The sequence below is a fragment of the Anomaloglossus baeobatrachus genome, chromosome 6 (genome assembly GCF_048569485.1).
Source record: "Anomaloglossus baeobatrachus isolate aAnoBae1 chromosome 6, aAnoBae1.hap1, whole genome shotgun sequence".
In the NCBI taxonomy this organism is placed as follows: domain Eukaryota; kingdom Metazoa; phylum Chordata; class Amphibia; order Anura; family Aromobatidae; genus Anomaloglossus; species Anomaloglossus baeobatrachus.
In genome coordinates, this window is record NC_134358.1 from 93,708,088 (window position 1) to 93,718,294 (window position 10,207).

Here is a 10,207-nt window from a genome sequence, read left to right on the forward strand (position 1 = left end):
AGTGACGCTCGTGGCACCGGTAATATTTCTGAAAACACCACCAGTCATTACACCTCTGTGTTTTTTTTCTGTTGGTAAATAGTCTTACCAATGTGGGTTCCCCTCACCCTGTGTTGTCTGAGTGGTGTTCTGCCCATGGGGATCGAGTGCGGGCATTCAGTGGAATGAGCCCTGGTTCTTGTGGGCTCTTGAAAGACAGCCAGGCCAGCAGACAAGGGGACCCACTGACCCGTGTGTCTCCATAGTGATGTCACTGACCAAGAGAGGAGCCAGAAATGCCATAGCAGCACCACTCTCCCATTGATTTTAGTGGCAGTGAATGTGCCTGCACTTATTTCCCTGTCCACTTATGACTACCAAGAGTAAAGGGTGCTTTACACGCTGCAACATCGCTAACGATATATCGTCGGGGTCACGTCGTTAGTGATGCACATCCAACGCAGTTAGCGACATTGCAGCATGTGACAGCTAGGAGCGACGATCAACGAGCACAAAAACGTGAAAAATCGTTGCTCATTGACACGTCGCTCCTTTTCATAATATCGTTGCTGCTGCAGGTATGATGTTGTTCCTCATTCCTGCAGCAGCACACATTGCTAAGTGTGACACCTCGGGAACGACGAACATCTCCTTACCTGCGTCCACCGGCAATGAGGAAGGAAAGAGGTGGGCGGCATGTTCCGGCCGCTCATCTTCGCTCCTCCTCTGCTATTGGACGGCTGCCGTGTGACGTCGCTGTGACGCCGCACAAACCACCCCCTTAGAAAGGAGGTGGATCGCCGGCCACAGCGACGTTGCAGGGAAGGTAAGTCCGTGTGACGAGTGTTAGCGATGTTGTGCGCCACGGGCAGGGATTTGCCCGTGTCGCACAACCGACGGGGGCGGCTACGCTCGCTAGCGATATCGGTACGAATATCGCAGCGTGTAACGTACCCTTAAGAGTGAATAGATTCTACCTAGCTATGTATCATACACATAAACTGCAGGTGTTGGCAGACATAGGATAAAATAATGCAGAATGGATTTGAATAAGGGTCTCTCGGCCCATACACACCACACTGAGACTGGAATTATATTTAGCACAGTGGAATGACAACTCATAAGAACAGAATCTGTATTCTGGGACTAGGTATGAGTGAACTGAACATGTAGAACCTGGAGAATTAACGTGGGCCTAGAGACCTTTGTTGAAATCCATTCTGCATTTTCTTTGCTGCCTGTGTTGTGCTGTATTGTATTTCAATGGAGTCCATGGAAGTCATTTTCTTTTCCTTGTTGACATTATTTCAAATGGGCCATCCAGCGCCCTCCCACCCCATTGTTTCTAAACGGCAATCATGTCATTCCTTTTGGTACAACCCCAGTGAACAATGACTTTCCTGCTGTGCCAGCCAATTGTGTTTTGGTTAAGCTGGGTTCACACATAGCGACAGCGACAACGATGTCGCTGTTACATCACCATTTTCTGTGATGCAACAGTGACCTAGTAAGTCGCTGTTATGATTGCTGCTTAGCTGTCAAACACAGCAGACGCAGCAGCGATCATAATGACACGCGTCGCTGTGGAAGCCATTCTGCACTTGGTAACTAAGGTAAATATCGGGTAACCATTACCCGATATTTACCTTGGTTACCAGCGCACATGCTTAGCGCTGGCTCCCTGCTCTCCTAGCCAGGGTACACATCGGGTTAATTACCCCATGTGTACTCCGGCTACGTGTGCAGGGAGCCAGCGCTAAGCGGTGTGCTCTCACGCTGCCAGTGCCGGCTCCCTGCACACGCAGCTGGAGTACACATCGGGTAATTAACCCAATGTGTACTCTGGCTAGGAGAGCAGGGAGCCGGCACTGGCAGCGTGAGAGCGGCGGTGCTAGTAACTAATGTAAATATCAGGTAACCAAGGAAAAGGCTTCTTGGTTACCCGATATTTACCTTGCTTACAGCTTAGCGCAGGCTGACAGACACCGGCTCCTGCTCCCTGCTCGCTTCAGTTCGTTGATCTCTCGCTGTCACACACAGCAATATGTGCTTCACAGCGGGAGAGCAACGAGCAAAAAATGAAGCAGGACATTCAGCAACGAGCGGCGACCTCACAGCAGGGTCCAACTCGTTGCTGAATGTCACACACAGCGACAGCAACGGGACGTCGCTGCCACGTCACAGAAAATGGTGACGTAGCAGCGACGTCGTTGTCGCCGTCGCTGTGTGTGACACCACCGTTAGTTAAAACATGTACTTTAATAGATCTATCCCCACATTGATTCATTTCTTTTCAAGAGAAATGTATTTTGAGTTTATCTAAAGTATTCTATTCCTTCTTGTAGTGCAAACAATGGAGTTTTCAAGAAGCCAGAGGGACAACAAAGTTATGATTTACTTGGGGTTTGAATATCTTGCATTTCGCACTTCAATGCAGTGGTGACTTGGAGATGCCGACTTCATCGCTCTTCAAAGTGCCACTCGATTCTCAAAACAAAAGATGACAACATAGTTCAAGAACCAACAGAACATTGTCATGACTCCTGCCCTCAAAAAGCAGAAGCAAACATTGCCAGAAGCAAAATGAGAGAAGGCATGAGAGCAGTAAGAAAGCCATGGACCCCATAGGGGGGAGGGGCGACATGACCAGAGGGAAGGGAGGGAGTGAGGGGTTAATAAAGGTATAATGAGGGGCATTATGGGAAGGTATAGGGGATTGGTGGAGAAAAGGATCCCTGTAGGGGAGGGGGGGGAGTATAAAAGCGATGAGGGAGGGTCTTACCTCCCCTTTTGGACTCCGGACGGCGACAGATTCCCGCCCACCCTCCCTTTTTTGCGTTTGTGAGTTTGTTTAACTATGTTCAGAAAAAAAAAAAAAAAAAAGGAATTATTATAAAAGGAATGTATGTTTTGTCGCAGCAGCGGGGGTAGGTCTGGTCCAGAAGCGGTTGGAAGGGATTTGTAGCTGGACCGAGAGGCACTGTCTTGGTATGGTGTCTCTGGGTTCCGGGAAATTGCAGGCACGGGGTTCTGCAAAGTTTGGGGGGTATTAATCCGTGGGGTGATTAATACCTCATCTCTGGGTCGGAGTGTTGCGGCCAGGGATTTGGTGTAGGAAAGGGTTTCTGGACCGGGCCTACATAGGGTTTCATGTACCGTTTATTATTATGTGTTACCTATTATTGTGTGTTTGGGGGTCGCCCGTTGGACGGCGCCCCCTTTGTGGTAGTATGTTAATAATAGGTAATAAAGGCTGCTGTGGCCAATTTGTTTAACCAAGTCGCATGCAGTCGGTGTATTATTTTTAGGTTAAGTTTTAAGGGGTATAGTAACCATCACGACCGGAAAATCCTTCCTCAGTGGTCAAGTGCTACTCCTCGCAATGTGATGGGAAAGGTGTTGTCTGTGTTGAGTAATGATGTATTGGCCCATATGCCAAGACAATCATCTCTTGCAAGAAGCCTGGTATATCATAGAACAGATGGTAATTTGCCTAACCCGAAAACTATACATTTTTGCATTCCGGAAAAGTATAGTCAACTGATACTTCTTGATTCAGGAAAGGATGATCGACACAGAATTCTGGTTTTAGGAGATAGAGATCTTATGCTTGAACTGAACAAAGATACAGTCTATGGAGATGGCACCTTTGATAACGTGCCCAATGTAATTTACCAACTGTACACTTGGCATGCCAAGGTGGGTAACTCATATCCGCCATGTTTGTACATTTTACTACAAAGAAAGGACATGAACACATATAAAAGAATGTTTGAAATAATGAAGGTATTGATTCCAAATCTGGCACCACAAAAGGTTTTAGTGGATTTTGAGAAGGCTTGTATGACTGCAGTAGGAGGTGCCTTTCCACATGCTGATGTTAACCTCTTAACGACCCATGACGTACTGGGTATGTCATGGATCGTGTGCCGGTAAACTCCGCCCCCTGCCGCCGGCAGGCGATGGCGATCCGCGCACATATCAGCTTTTATCAACAGCTGATATGTGTGCCTGCTAGCCGCGGGTGGAATTGCTTCCACCCACGGCCATTAACCCATTACATTTCACTGCCAAAATCTGGCAGCAATATGTATATAGGCGCCACCATGACAGTCACTTACCCCGCCCCCACCGGAAGTCACGTGACATGATCACGTGACTTTTGGCGGTTGCCATGGTAGCACAGGGTCATGTGATGACGCCTGTAGCTAACATGAGTCACTTCCTCTCAATGCCGGAATACAGCCGGCATTGAAAGTGAAGCAGCAAATCTGCAGTTCTCAGCTCTGTAGCTGAGATCTGCAGATAGTGCAAACCGATCGGATTGCTGATCGCTATAGCCCCCTAGGGGGACTAGTAAAATAAAAAAAAAAAAGTAAAAGAAAAAGTTTTAAAAAATTAAAAAAAAATGAAAAAACCTAAAAGTTCAAATCACCCCCCTTTCACCCCATTCAAAATTAAAGGGTTAAAAAAATAAAAAATACACACATATTTGATATTGCCACGTTCAGAAATGCCCGATCTATCAAAATATGAAATCAATGAATCTGATCAGTAAACGGCGTAGCGGCAAAAAAATTCCAAACGCCAAAATTACGTAACGGCCAGGTTACTTGGGTGGGAGAGAGCGGAAGCCGTAACCATTTGAAACCGTTAACCATTTGAAACGTTTAAGAAAGTGCCTCCCGATGTGGGATGAAGTTAGTATAATTGTATCTGTTACTGTTTTTTATCTTTTTACAGTTTAAAAGAAAAATAAAACCGGTGTTGGATGGGCAGCCCGCGGACGGTCTGCATTTTGCTAAGGGGAAATGTGACGCCCTGGACAAGCCAGGGGTCACAGGTAATGACATCACCACACCCTACACCCCGGATAGGCACATCTAAGCTAGACCCAAAAATCCTTGTTGCCTTCCTCCAGGGGCTGATGTTCACACCAGGGGGTGGGCCAGGTGGTTGGCCCCGCCCACCGAGGAGTTCACAGTCCTGGAGGCGGGAAAACACAGGCAGTGAGAGTGAAGCTAGGGAAGTGAGAGAAGAGATGAGGTTGAGAGGTGAAAGTGGAAGGAGGAAAGTGACAGCTTAAGAGCCTGAAGTTGGTCCGGGTGTGTGCCCCGGACAGAGACAGCAAGGTTAGCAGACGGCGGTGACCGTCTGCAGGAGTGGCCTATCAGAGTTGCCGTAAGGACCGTAGACGGGTGGTGGCCCGGCGGTACCGGACTGGTACACAAGGAGAAGCCAGCACCATTGGCAGGGGCCTTTCGGATCCCGGCAAGGCTTGGAGTCGCCGTGAATTTGCCAAATCCGTCAGTGAACGGGACCTCTGGGTTTCCAAACAACTAAGTCCCGGTTGAAGGCAACAGTCCAACCGTATGAGAGAGACACCGCCACCGCCAAGGCACCAGTTTCTCAGGGCCAGCGCCTGCGGGCAAAGAGGGGCTCCTCCGGCCCATATCCAAGTCGGGGAGCGGGTTACCGGTGGGAACCCATCGCAACCAACAGAAGTACTAGGTGCAGGGAAAGAGGCAGTCACCGTTAACTACCGGGGACAAGCAACAGCAGCCGTCCATGGGAACCGTCTTTCCAGCCGTGTGTTTTACCGAGAACTGTGTCAACGTCTCAGGCTGAGTGAGTACCACCGTGCCGTGCGGCACAGCGCTGCCCCTGCGACCCTACACCTCACCAGGCCCCACACCCGGCCTGCCATCCACCCCTACCCCATCACCGGGCCCTGGGACAACCAACCCCCTACCCACGGAGGGGAGGGATAACAACAAAGCTGCTCCCTGTCACCGCTCCCGGGATCCCCGTCCAGAGCAGCGGTGGTGTCCACACAATCACCACAACCGTGGGTGGCGTCACGGACAATATCCCCAAAACCCAAACCACCCCTTTTCACTCATGGGCGAGGAGCGCCTCTCGAGTCCCCGGGATCCGGCCCATCGCTCGAGCCACCGAGCAGCAGCGGCCGCAGCAGCAGCGGCAGCCGGACCCGAGCAGTGGGAGAGCGCAGCGTCCCCTCCTCCGCCCGCGACATAAGCAGAGAGTTAGCAAAGGAAACACCCACTGCAAAAAACACCTGGTCCAAGTCCAAACCATTCCTGGCCACCAGAGGGGAGCCTCCCAGCAGCCAAAACATAACTAACATTCACAACAGGTATGTTTGCCGGAGGAGCCCCTTTTGCCCGCAGGCGCTGGCTCTGGGAACTCTAGCTGTGGCGGTAGCTGTATTTCCCTTCACGGTTGAGTGGTTGCCTTTAATCGGGTCTTTACTGCTGGGAAACCCCGGAGGTTCCCGTCGCTGACGGATTTGACCGGTTTAACGGCGACTGCAAGCCTGGTCGGGGTCCACAGGCCCTGCCGAATGGTGCTGGCCTCTCTTCGCTCCCCGGTCCGGTACCGGCGGGCCACCGCCCGTCCCCGGTCCTTACGGTTGTATGTTAATCGGCCTCGCCTGCAGACGGTCACCACCTTCTGCCAACCTTGCTGTTTCTGTGCCCGGGCCACGTACCCAAACACGGCCAGTCAGCTCCTCCACTACCACTTCCTCAACTCTCAACTCTCCACTCCACTCTCCAAACTCCACTCTCCAAACTCAACTCTACTCTTTTCCCGCCTCCAGGACTGTGAACTCCTCGGTGGGAGGAGCCAACCACCTGGCTCCACCCCACCTGGTGTGGATATCAGCCCCTGGAGGGAGGCAACGAGGATTTTGTGTGTGCGGCTGATGTGCCTAACCGGGGTGTGGGGTGTGTTGTTGCAGTACCTGTGACGTCCTGGCTTGTCCAGGGCGCCACATTCCCCCTTGGTTAAACGCAGACCGTCCGCGGGCTGCTCGTCCATCACCGGTTTTATTTTCACAACTGAAAAAGTAGAAACATGTAAAACACAAGCATTACTTTATAAAACTTCCCATAACGGGAGGCACTTTTCTTAAGGCCCGTTTCACACGTCAGTGAAAAACACTGACGTTTTTCACTGGCGTGTAAAATACGCACATGTCCCTCCGTGTGCCGTGAATCACGGCACACATGGGTTGTCTAAGTGCAATCCGGGCTCCATTCTCCGTGGCCCGTGATTGCACTTAGAGATTAACTCACCTGTGCGCGCTCCCGCTCTCCATGGTGCTGAACGCTTCCGCGGTGCAGCATCCGGCCGGCGCTGACCCCTGCAGCAGCTGCTTCCGGATCGGCTGTGTCGTGCATCATGAATATGCGCGACAGTAATGAGCCGGCTCAGAAGCAGCAGGCAGAACAGGCTGCAGAGAGCGTCGCTGGAGCCGGGTGAGTAAAAATGATTTTTATTTTAAAAGCACGTTTTTTTCTGGCACCTGTTTCACGGACCACACCACTGCGTGGTCCGTGGGACATCAGTGATGCCAGAAAAAAATGGACATGTCTCCGTGCGGCAATCACACACACGCGGGTACGCCGCACGGAGACACGTGCAGTGAAAAATCACTGATGTGTGAGCAGACCCATTCATTATAATGGGTCTGCGTATGTCAGTGATTCTGGTACGTTTAAAAAAAAGCACTAACGTACCAGAATCACTGACGTGTGAAACAGGCCTAAACGTTACGAACATTTTTATTAATGACTAGCTGTACTACCTGGCTTTGCCCGGGTTAATAACTGTTGTTAACAAAATAGAATGTATTAACAAAAATGTATTCTCTCTATATCTCTTTCTCTGTCTGCCTCTTTCCCTGTCTGTCTCTGACTGTCTATGTCTCTTTCTCCGTCTGTCTCAATCTATTTCCCTGTTTGTCTATCTCTGTCACTTTCGCTGTCTGTTTCTTTCCCTGTCTGTCTCTGTCCCTCTCTTTCCCTTTCTCTTTCCCTCTCTTTCCCTGTCTGTCTCTTTCCCTCTCTTTTCCTGTCAGTCTCTTTCCCAGTGTCTGTCTCTTTGTCTGTCTCTTTACCTGTCTGTGTCTGTCTCTTAACCTGTCTCTCTCTTTCCCTCTCTTTCCCTGTCAGTCTGTCTCTTTGTCTGTATCTGTTTCTTTGTGTCTGTCTCTTACCCTGTCTATGTCTATTTCTTACCCTGTCTGTGTCTGCCTCTTTCCCTGTCTGTGTCTGTCTCTTTCCCTGGCTTCATTGTGACACGCCAACATTCCATATAAGGGCGTGGCTGCGCATTCTTCTGAAGTTCTGGCTGCACTGTGGCTCCCAGCTCCATTCGCTTTAATGGAGGCAGGTTTTTTGGCGAATAACTGTAACGCGCAGGGTTAAAATTTCCCCTCAAAACATAGCCTATGACGCTCTCGTGGTCCAGACGTGTGAGTGTGCAAAATTTTGTGGCTCTAGCTGCGACGGTGCAGATGCCAATCCCAGACATACACACATACACACACATTCAGCTTTATATATTAGATAACGGCTTCCGCTCTCCCCCGCCCAAACAACCTGGCCCTGATGCTGCCCCTAAGAAAATGGGCAGCACCCCTTGCCCCAGTCCAGAACCAAATTGCCTGAGCGGGTACGGTCTCTTTCAGGGGACCCGCGTCCATGGGGACCCCTGAACCCCCGGAGGATTGCCACCAGTTACGGTAGTGGCGGGCCTGGCCATCCATTATCTCCAGGCCCATCCTCCCAAATCAGCCTCTCCGGAGGAGGTCACGGTAACAAGCCAACATTTTTATTTACATGCCACAAGTTTGTGGTTGCCCTGCAAGTTCTCGGGCTTGTCCGTAAGTAGTTCCTTACGCAACGGTTCACAGGGTCCCAATGGGGACTAGTTGCCGGCAACGGCTGGTTCAATCACGGTTCTAATCTGGTCACAGTTCGGGTGATTACGTTCTCTTATCATTCGGTTACATTCAACAACATTCAAAAACATCACAACGGTGCTGGTGGTCCCAACGGGGACACTTGCGGCGGAGGACCACTGCCATCACTCTAGATCCACTCCACCTGGCGGGTGAGGGGGCTGGGTTGGTGCTTGAGGCTCCTGGCCTCCACTCAGCCTAGCGTCCAGGGCAAACCAGCCCCTCTCCCCGCAGTGCCGGGTATAGGTGACAAGATCGCCGGGAAGCAAGTTGCGGCTTGGGTGATCCTCCGGCAGGTGGTCATTTACGTCCCTCCGGGCTATAAAAACTTCGGCCTCCAGGCCCGGTTCGACAATGAAGCCCTATCCCCTACAGACGTCGAACCTCCTCACTTTCCCCTTGTACCTCAGGCCCCGCACCCGGAATGTGGCCCTGCGGAGGTTCTCTTTCTCCCTTATTGTGCGGGCTACCAGCTCCGCCTTCCTCTTCTCCCTCTCCGCGATTTCTTGGCCCAGCGGTGTCGGCTCCCTGTCCCAGTAAGGGGCTATTGCGGGCCCCGGCGCACGGGTCGGGCCCCGCGAGACCTCCTTTACGCTGCCCATGACTGGCGTTCGGGGTGGGAGGTCCCGCGTGTCATGGCCTGGGGTGCTGCCTCACAGCAACGACCCGGCGCAGCCTCAGCCGAGGCATGGGGGATGGGTACAGGGAGCTTCTCCCGCTTGACCTCTGTCTCTTTCTGCACGGGGCAAGCTGCCGGAGTCGGTTCGGGCCTAGGCACGGTCATTGTGTGTGCCTCCGGGGCATCTCCGCTATCGGGCTCGGCTTTTGGTATCTTCCAGGGGAACAGTGCCGGACGGTCACGGGCCTCGGTTGCAGGTCGGTCCACCTGGGCAGATTGGCAGGGTACCGCTACCGGTTGCGGTGGTAGCGGGCCTAGTAGCGGGGCAGCGGCAGCCAACACGGGCAGCGGGGAAGGCAGCAGGGTGAGCGGGTGCAGACCGGGCTCCTCAGCCATGATGGCCAACCCTATCGGGATACAGGGGCGTGGCTCGCTTACCCGCTCTTCCAAAACTTCCTCCACCTCGCGTCTCCGTATGGCCGCCACCACATCCGCCATGTCGGCCTCCCACTCCTCCAAGAAGAGCTGCACTCAGATCTGCAGTCGGCTATGCAGCTGAGCGGTCCGGACCTCCACCCACGCCGCGGTGCCAGGCGCGGGGGCTACGGTGTTGCTGGTCGGACGATGCATCACTGCGGCGGCCTCTTCCAGGAACCAAAAGATGGCTGCAGGGTCCTGGCGTCCCTGCTTTTATAGCCGCGGTCTACATGCGGCCAGACGCCATCCGTGCCCCCTTGGTTTCTTTCTGGCACCTCCTCTTCAGGGGCGGAGCTTTGGCTTTCGCGCCTCCACTGCTCGGGAAGACGCTCGAGCGGGGACTTTTCGCGCCCAATATGGCG